Raw genomic sequence first — 10,517 nt, 5'->3', positions numbered from 1 at the left:
TGAATTCACTTTCTTGATAATTGTTCCTAAATCCTGTAAAAAAAAATATTTTAAAAATGAGTTTCTCTGTTTTGCTTATTGGAGTTTGTTTAGTTTAAATTTTGCTTATTTTCTTAGAACATGAGATGAAAGTTAAAAAAGTTTAAATGTGTCAACACCTACCTAACATTTTTTACAGTATAATGTTTTGACTAAAAATTGAGATTTTACATAAATAAAAGTATTTGCCTAGATCAGAAATTGAAAATTATTAAATTTCTCTTTATGAAAAGGTTTGAACTTTCAGAAAAAAACGATTAAATATGTTGCAGTGAGACCCACAAAACTGTATAACAGGAAGCATGCCTTTTTATGAATATTTTATGTATCAATAAAACAAATTGATTTACCAATAGCTTGAAAAACTCTGTCGTCTTCCTATTTCACAGTTAGTGGGTTCCACTGTATCTTTAAAAATAAATGAGAAACATCTTTGATTTGAGTTTTTCTAACTTTTTTGATGAATTTATAAAAGAATTCTTCATAATATTGATTCTAAAGGAGTAAACTTTTAAACTGTAATTAGAATAAACGTTAAACGTGGAAATCTTTTTTTCAAGAATGACATTTTTTAAAGGTTCAAGCATTTTAGAGTTTTTTCACTTCTTAAAAAGTTAAAATTCATCATGTAAATTCTATGTAAAATCATTTAGGCAAATAAAAAGTGTATTTCGTCATTCTATTTAGAAATGTATCATACCAATACTAAAAAGGCATCAAACCAATTCTAAAATTGCATCGTGACAATTCTTTTAATGCTTCATGTCAACGTTTTAGATGCATATTTTCAATTTTCAAAATGCAATATGTAATAAACACTTCTTAAAGCCCCCCTCCCTTAGATTGGCAATTTGGTTTAAATCGAAAGGATATTTATTTTAAAACCTATTTCAATGTTTTTAAAAATATCTTATTCTCATTTTTCATCCTTTTATCCGTTCAAGGGGGGAGTGGGAAATTCAATTTGATAATTATTAAATTTTTAATGATGAATTTAATGATTCTTTGATTCTCTCAGCCTTGATTCCTTGATTCCATGATTCCATGATTCCTTGATTCCTTGATTCCTTCCTGGATTCCATGATTCCTTGAATCCTTGATTCCTTGATTCCTTGATTCCTTGATTCCTTGAATCCTTGATTCCTGTAATATCGCGCAATTCTGCGCAATTCCGCACATTTCCGCACAATTCAGCGCAATTCGAGCACAATTCCACGCGTAATTCCGCTCAATTCAGCGCAATTCCTTTCAACGAAATTCCGAAATTGTATAAAAGAAAGAATCATCTTCTTTTTGAAAGTTGACTGATTGGTTTTCTAGAGAAATCAAAAAAGAATTAACTTAATCCGTTTGAATACTAATTATACGGATTAGGACTTTTTTTACCTTAAGATACATTATATGTAATAAAGGAGGTGGTAACTCTTTGGCCTGAGTTGGGAACTTTAGAATCCCAACTACTTAATCCGAATATCCACTGTGGAAACTTTTTTGTTTTCTTTCAATACGTTTATGTGAATCCATGTAGCGATAATGTCTTTTCAGATTCTGGATGTTAATTTAAAATCTAATTTATTTTACATTAAGTAAGTAAATATTAGAGTTTTCGTACAATTGATTATGTAAATCAACACTATGTGAATTGTGAAAATTAAACAAATAATTGTAAACAATACATCGTGAATGTAAACAATGCATCATGAATTTAATTATACATTGTTAAAGTACAGTGTATTTTGAAAAGTTAGCACTAAATCGTTATATTTTTACACATAATATCATAAAAGTTAAACACTAAATCGTAAAATTATAAAATTAAATTATGAAAATTTAATACAAACCGTGAGAATTAAATTCCAAATCCGCAAACATTAATACCAAATCCGCAAAAACATTAATACCAAATCCGTAAACAAACCAAATTGTGTAAATTAATCAATAAATCGTGTAAATTAATCAATAAATCGTGTAAATTAATCAATAAATCGTGTAAATTAATCAATAAATTGTGTAAATTAATACATAAATCGTGTAATTTAAACAACAAATCGTGTAAATCAATAAATCGTGTAAATTAATCAATAAATCGTGTAAATTAATCAATAAATCGTGTAAATTAATCAATAAATCGTGTAAATTAATCATTTAATTGTGTAAATTAATACATAAATCGTGTAATTTAAACAACAAATCGTGTAAATTAATCAATAAATCGTGTAAAATAAACAATAAATAATGTAAATTAAACATTAAATCGTGTAAATTAAACAATAAATCTTGTAAATTAAACACTAAATCGTGTAAATTAAACATTAAATGTTTAAATTAAACATTAAATCGTGTAAATTAAGCACTAAATCGTGTAAATTAATCATTAAATCGTGTAAATTAAACACTAAATCGTGTAAATTAAACAATAAATAGTGTAAACTAAACACTAAATCATGTAAATTAAGCACTAAATCGTGTAAATTAATCATTAAATCGTGTAAATTAAACAATAAATAGTGTAAATTAAACAATAAATAGTGTAAACTAAACACTAAATCATGTAAATTAAGCACTAAATCGTGTAAATTAATCATTAAATCGTGTAAATTAAACAATAAATAGTGTAAATTAAACAATAAATAGTGTAAACTAAACACTAAATCATGTAAATTAAGCACTAAATCGTGTAAATTAATCATTAAATCGTGTAAATTAAACAATAAATAGTGTAAATTAAACAGTAAATAGTGTAAATTAAGCATTAAATCGTGTAAATTAAACAATAAATGTGTAAATTAAACATTAAATGTGTAAATTAAACATTAAATAGTGTAAATTAAACAATCAATCGTATAAATTAAACATTAAATCGTGTAAATTACACACTGATTAGATTAAAGAAAGTTACTTATAATAATGGATGGTGCGGTGCATGGCCGACGTTCAAAAATCTCACGTGGTTTATGGACAATTACCAAGATGACAAATTATTGAATTTGATTAAGCACATTGGGGTTTTGGACGAAATAGAGCAAGAATCTGTCAATGCTGATATTATGGATGATGTTTATGATATTGATATTATGTTAAAGGAAAGTGCATGACAGCAATGTCTAGAAATGCTGAAGTGGCTCAATGTTTTAGATGAAAAAATTTTATACATAATTTAACAGAGGGGCTGTGTTTATGCTGTTGTTATAGTTGTTGTTTTTGTTTATGTTGTTGATGTTGTTGTTGTTGTTGTTGTTGTTGTGGATGAAGAATAAACTATTAAAGTATATTAAATGGGACAGTATCTAGATCTGTATCAAAAGATATTGAATCCTAGTTCTATATTTGCTCCGTATACAGATAGAGCCTCGGACCCGGAGAGATCCTTTCATCCTCCAGTTTATCCCCAACCTTCTCTGGGTACACCCTCATACCACCACACCATCCGTCCTACGTAGTTCTCAATACTTCAGAGTAAGACTGGAACCATTAGTGATTTTCTAAACTCTACAATTGTATTTGTATAATTATATCCAAGTTTTAAACAGGATTTTTTGAAGATGTTAGTTTCAGATTAGATCTGTACACAGAAGAGTACCCAAAGTTTATATTCCCCAATCTCTATCAATCCCCCCTCCCCCCCCCCCCCATTCATCATATTCGTACACTCTAGACCCTTTGTTGAACGGTTGAATAGTACGTACACGTAGTTTTGTTGTCTAATTATCCCTGGCTCCTCGTTCAGGGAGTAGAGAATAGAAGGGAGATATAACTGACGGGGTTCGCTCTACCATATGATTTACATGCTTTGCAGACGGGTACTTCATTTGTATATGAAATATTCAGAATAGGTTATTGTATATGCAGTAAATGTATACATCAGACAAATATTTCTTATTCAAATAAAGTACCCGTCTGCAAAGCATGTATAATCATATGGTAGGGCGAACCGCGTCAGTTATATCTCCCTTCTATTCCTTACTCCCTGCTCCTCGTTACATTCTAATTCTTGGCTATGCATGTGGTTTTTAGCCATTGTACAGGGTGTCTCAAGATCAATTCTGGATACAGTGATAACCAGAAAACTGTAGAAAAGGAATACGACATTAAAGCAATGACAGAAGTGCATTTGTGTTATGACTTGGCGAATAGCGTTACGAGTAACTTATTAAATCAATTGTTTAGTGAAATGGGTCTGTTTTCACTGCACAATTGCGCTGTCTCATTCTCATTGGATAACGTTATAATTTGAATTTAAAAGTCGAATTCCTATTCAAGAGTTTTCTGGCTATCACACTGTAGTTAAAAACTTAAAAAACTATTGTGATTATTATTTTTTTTTACACTTAAAAGTTCTTCTTTATATATTATGAAGTAAGATTCAAATAAGTTTTTTTCAGAATGGGAGGGAGGGGAGGTTATTTTAACTTATATACTGTAAATAATTAAAATTGATCCCTTCTATATATATATACTATTAAAGATAAGAGGGAAAAAAAGAAAAATTTGACTCGATCTTGAAAACAGTTTTACATTTTCGATTTTCCTTGAAGTAAAAATTTAGCGATAAACCCTCAATAATGCAAATTTTAGCATATTGGAAAACAAATTTTACTTTTGAGTATAGGGGGTTGGGAGATATATTTAAGAAATTCACTCTTTTTTATTCATATTAGTCTATAGATACATTAGAATAGATTGCTATAATTCGAGCTGTATTTGAATACATTTGTGATTTATCTAGGAGATTAGTTTTTAGGAGGAAGAATAAATGACAACGACCCTTCGTTAACGATCTTTTAAAAGAAAAAATACATTTATATGGTCAGAATTAGGTCAGAATGTATTCAGGTTATTTCTCTCGTTAAAAACAACAGACATATACAAGACAACATTCATAACCGTATCTTCCTGAAAAAAAATAAATCGATTTTCATAAAACTCAGATTCATTAGCGAAATTCTTTTTAAAATGATCTTCGTTTTAAAAACAATCGTTTTTCATAAAAAAAACCGTTTACCATTTAAAAAAATCTATCATTTTTCGTTTTAGAAAAGATAAAATGAGTGGTTCGTTTTCAAAAACGATCGTTATTTTCTAAAAATGAAACGATCATTATTAAAAGAAAAAAACGAAACGAAAAACGATCGCTTTCTAGCTCGATCGTTTCTAAAAACGATTAGGAACCCAAGACCCAGCACATTTTAGGAAACAACTTTAGGCAAGGAACTATACCAAGGAGAGCATATTTTAACGTTGTCGAGTTTCCCTTTAAAGGGACTGTTAACATAATTTTAAGTGACCCTCCGTGTATAGACAGCAACACCTGATTTGAAACATTACCACTGAATGCTTTGTCGGTTCAATTATGAATTCTATATCCAGAGCTGGCAATTTAAAAAATTTGGGGAAATACGGCTCGGGTCTAAGCTGTCGTTGGGCCTTATTTACGGCTTGAGCTTTCGGATTCAGGCTGCATCTTATTTTTCACAGAGTTGAGTTTTAAAAAAACGGTTTAATATTCTATTTGCGGAATTTCATGGTAGGAATTGACGCATTCCGGGGTTTGATGAGAACAAAACTCAACATTGAGCCTTATTCTCCACTAAAACTAACCAAGGTCGGTATTATTTTTATTGGGCCTTACTCCTTAAGTCAAGTCGAAAATCTTGCAGCTGTCAATCACGTGACACAAGCTGTCGTCAGAGTTGGGTCTTAAAGTGGGGTTTCAGGAATTACGGCTCGAGCCGAAATTTTTAAATCGCGGGGGCAGGTTTTTGTTTATTTAAACTACTTACTTTCTTTTGAGGTTTCTCTGCAAAAGTGCATTTTTTGTTTTTATGAAAAATTGGAGATATTATCAAAATTAAAAACTTTTCAAGTCATTTAAACGACAATATCTTCCACATTTTTGATCAGATTAAGGTTTCAAGGGTGCTGTTGTAAATTGGACATTGCTATCTTTACATGGAGGGTCGCTTGAAATTACGCTTACAGTCCGAGTTACAGTCCGAGTCCACAAAACAGCAGGTTCTCTTGCGCGTTTTTGCACGAAATGACATTTTGCACGAAATTTCACATCATTTTCTATCAATACGAAATCATGTTTGCAGGAAATCGCGCATTCATTCAAAATAAATATTATTTTTGGCACAAAATTGTGGATGAATACATAATAAAAGTAATAATTTTTGCATGTTTTTGCGCATTAATACGAAAATAAGTATTATTTTTTTATGACATATTGCACAAATATAAAAAAAGATTTAAATATTTGGATAGTATGATGTGAATTAGTTTAAGTAATAAAAAACTTCCATATCTGCAGCATTTTATTCATGAACAATAATTTTATTATTATCATTTTCTATATTTTGACACAGTAAAAATGTTGGTTACTTTCTTAAATAAACATTTGTTTATTTAGAATAGCTCGACATAGCAGGAATAACGAAATGTGCAAAAAGCAAGATTTCTTCATAATTTGCGCCAAATAGCTTTTGCGCATCAATGCGAAATTATATCGAAATTTCGTGCAATCTTTAATTGAAAGGTAAAAAATTCTATGCACAATAATTGCTCGATTTCTGTGCAAAAAAATAGATTGGAAACCCTAGTTCGAGTACTTTTGAAGGTAAGTATTCAATTTTTGCCAACTGACCCACTAGATATTATGCTAATTTAATCAGAATTTTAATTAAGAAAATGTAATCTACGAATTCTAATGAGACTTCAATGTGTGCAAATTTATCAAAAGTAGAAAAGAAGGGGTGGGGGGACTACTCAATTCAATAGATTATTTTAATTTTTGTATCCAAATGAATTGAGTCTTTGCCATAAACTCAAATTTTCTAATTCCTATATCTTTGCAGTATGATGGCGTAAACATATTTCAAACTTAGATTATTTGATCTAACAGAATTCATAGTTTGAAATATCTAAGGTCTATGACATTGGGTTTTAAAGATATAGTTATTAGAAAATAAGAGTTTGTGGCAAAGACTCAATTTCTTTATCAAAAGTATAAAAGAAGGGGTGGAGGGACTAATCAATTTATTGGATTATTTTAATTTTTGTAACCAAAGTTGTATTCAATCCTATAAATAAAAGGACTCTCGTTTAAAATTCAATAAACCCTCTATAGTCAAAGAGCGCACCATATCGAATTAAAAGCTTTATCTGATTCAACAACCTGATCCAAAATGTTTTTAGCTTAAAAAGTGTTTAATTCTTGACAATTTCCTCCATTATTTCTGTGGCAGAAATGCACAGTCATTGTTATAGAGAAGGCATAATCTTAAATAAACAATTTTCAACGTCAAAATGTTCATATCTTATTTTTTAGTTTTTAACTTTTTAGGGTACTGTTGTGAATCGGGCATGGTATTCATTAAATGGAGAGTCACTTAAAATTACGTCTGCAGTCCCTTGAAGGAAAGCGGAAAGCTGAAAGTGATGTACACTGTACGGTGTACACTGTACATTGTACGGTGTACACTGTACAGTGTACAGTGAAGGAGAAAAATGTTTATCTTTTTACTAAAAACAAAACTAAAATTAAAAATAGAAAAATGCAAGTAATGCCATTTGAAAATAAATTTTGTTTTGTTTATCTTTTTATTAAAATATAACGGGTTACAAAAATAAAAAAAAATATTTTCAGAATGAAATTCTTGAATTTCATTAAAGCTCAATTTACGACTTATTCCCTAAGTGGCTCTATTAGCCAACTTTTTAAATTCAAACTCAAGATTATAAAACAAGCAATACGGACCGAGATATGAATATTTTGTAAAGGTGTGGGGCGGGTTGACTTTCTGTAATGTTAAGTAATATATTTTACCGCTTTTAGACATTACAGACTTATGATTACCCCAACAAAGGGAGTTTAAGTTACTTAACGTCTCTTGGGACAGTTATGTGAATAACCACCCGATCTGCGAAGTAAATTTGAAATTATTTATCTAATTGTTAATCTAAACTGTATGTAATATAGTTATGCTGCCGAAAATTAGTTTTTAATTTAATTTAAGATTTTATCTAGATATTTAAGCCTCTTTTTAACCTGAGTCAATAAACACAACTTTTATGGTTTCTTTATTCATGTGATCATGATTGGTTATGATCGTTGATATATTCATAAGCCGATTTTCATGGGGTTTCTATGGTTGTGACTGTTGTCACCAGTTTTCACCAGTTGTCATTGGTTGTCACCCGTTGTCACTGGTTGTCACCGGTTGTCACCGGTTGTCACCGATTATCACCGGTTATCACCGGTTGTCACCGGTTGTCACCGGTTGTCACCGGTTGTCACCGATTGTCACCGGTTGTCACCGGTTGTCACCGGTTGTCACCGGTTGTCACCGGTTGTCACCGGTTGTCACCGGTTGTCACCGGTTGTCACCGGTTGTCACCGGTTGTCACTGGTTGTCACCGGTTATCACCGGTTGTCACAGGTTCTCACAGGTTGTCACAGGTTGTCACAGGTTGTCACAGGTTGTCACAGGTTGTCACTGATTGTCACTGGATGTCAATGGTTGTCTTCAGCTAACATCAGTTGTCACCGTTTGTCAACGTTTGTGAATAGTTGTAACCACTTGTCATTGGGTGCTTGTCACCTGTTTTCAATATTTGTCTCGATTACTGTCCCAATTTGCCGTATATTTGTCAGTATAACCGTAAAGTACAACTTGCACTAACCGCCTAAAAGAATGTCCGGTAATTCAAATGAATTTGAGTTTTCAGTGATTAATTGGTTAGTTTAATTACTATCTATAAAATCATTAGGTTTAAGAGCCCACCACATAAATATTTATTTCAATATTAACTTTCATGACAACTAAATTTATATATAACACCTATTTTATCCTCTAAGCTGTAAAGGAAGATAATGAAATAATAAAAATGATTTCTCTTTCTCCCACTGGAATCATATCTTCATCCCCAGTACACTTTGGGACTTGTTAAAGGGACACGTTACGAAAGCAAGATTTTTCCTTTAATTTTGTTTTCTAATTTTTTAAAAAAGATTATATAACTTTGAACAGATTGTTTCGCTTTCTTTAGGGTTGTAAAATCGAAAGATAAAACTTTGTAGGAACTACGTTTTTATCTATCTTCAATAGCAAAAAGCTTGAGAAACCGTCACAAGGAAAAGAGGTGCAGAAGCGTTGTGATTGAGATTCTCGTCTTTTGATCAATCTTTCAGATAAATCTGATAAATCATAAGATTTTCATCTAAAAACTTTTAGGATTAAAGGATTTTACAAAAAGGATTCGTTTTTAATCCGGGATTTCGAGAATTCAATCAGCAAGTTCAAATTGATAATTTCTATCTTAAGAAACGATTTTAAAGGGTGGGGAGGGGGGGGGGGTCAATTGTATGATTAATATCAATTAATTAAGAGGCCTGTGATATAAAACCCTTTTATTTTGTTTGTGTCTTTGTAACTCTCAAATATAAGTTATTTTTAGTTGCGGTCAACTTATTTACCTGCACCTTTATATATCAAAATATAGATAGTTCAACACAGACTCTTGTTATTTATGGACCGTATATACCTATAGAGGTAGTGAGGATAGAGTTTGTAATAGATTGAAGCAGCATATTGAAGCTGATAAAGTATAAAGTGGAGTTGGCATTTTTTTCCACAGGCTAACACAAAAAAAACAACAAACTGAAAGGGACTGTAAGTGTAATTTCAAGTGAACCTCGATGCAAAGGTGGCAATGCAGAGAGCTCGATTGACAACGGTACCCTTAAAACCTTTATCTGATCAGTAATGTGGAAGATATTGTCGTTTTTCCAGATTTAAAGTGTTTTAATTCTTTTCTGCAGAATAAATGCGCAAGTCACTGTTATAGAAAAACCTGAAATTGAAAAAATTATATTCTAAAATTATAAACATAGATATCAAGTTCATCCTTGATCAGACAACGCTTTAAAGGTTAATGTTGTAAAAACAGGCATTGCCATCTTTGCATGGAGAAAGGAGAACTACTTGAAATGGCGCTTACAGTCCCTTTAAACATATTTGAAAATTTACTTCAGGTCAAGGAATGTACAGGGAATATCTTTGTTTACATGAAAGGGTGACTTCTGAGTGGTATATTCCTTGATTATGCTCAAATCTATAAAATAAAGCTCTTCGCTCATATATATATGTTATTAGCTATGACTTGCTAACCGGCTGGACCAAATTAGCTGAAATTATTTAAGGAAACACATGGATATTGGGTACTGACATATAGGAAAAAGAATTCGAAACTATTTTTTTCAAGATTAGATTTTTATTCACTGTTTTTTTTAATGTTTTAGTGTTTTTAATATTTCACGGGCAACGCCGGGGTTTTTCAGCTAGTGATATTCTTAAATCAAAATTTAAAAAATTTAAAACTTAATACAATGTTACAACAAGCTAGATGAGCCCAAAAATTTTTAAATAAAAGATATTGAAATACATCGAAATCTCAGGCATTTTTTTAAGAAAAGAAAT

This window comes from Eurytemora carolleeae, unplaced genomic scaffold, assembly GCF_000591075.1.
Source record: "Eurytemora carolleeae unplaced genomic scaffold, Eaff_2.0 scaffold240, whole genome shotgun sequence".
Taxonomy (NCBI): domain Eukaryota; kingdom Metazoa; phylum Arthropoda; class Copepoda; order Calanoida; family Temoridae; genus Eurytemora; species Eurytemora carolleeae.
This window is presented reverse-complemented; position numbering follows the sequence as displayed.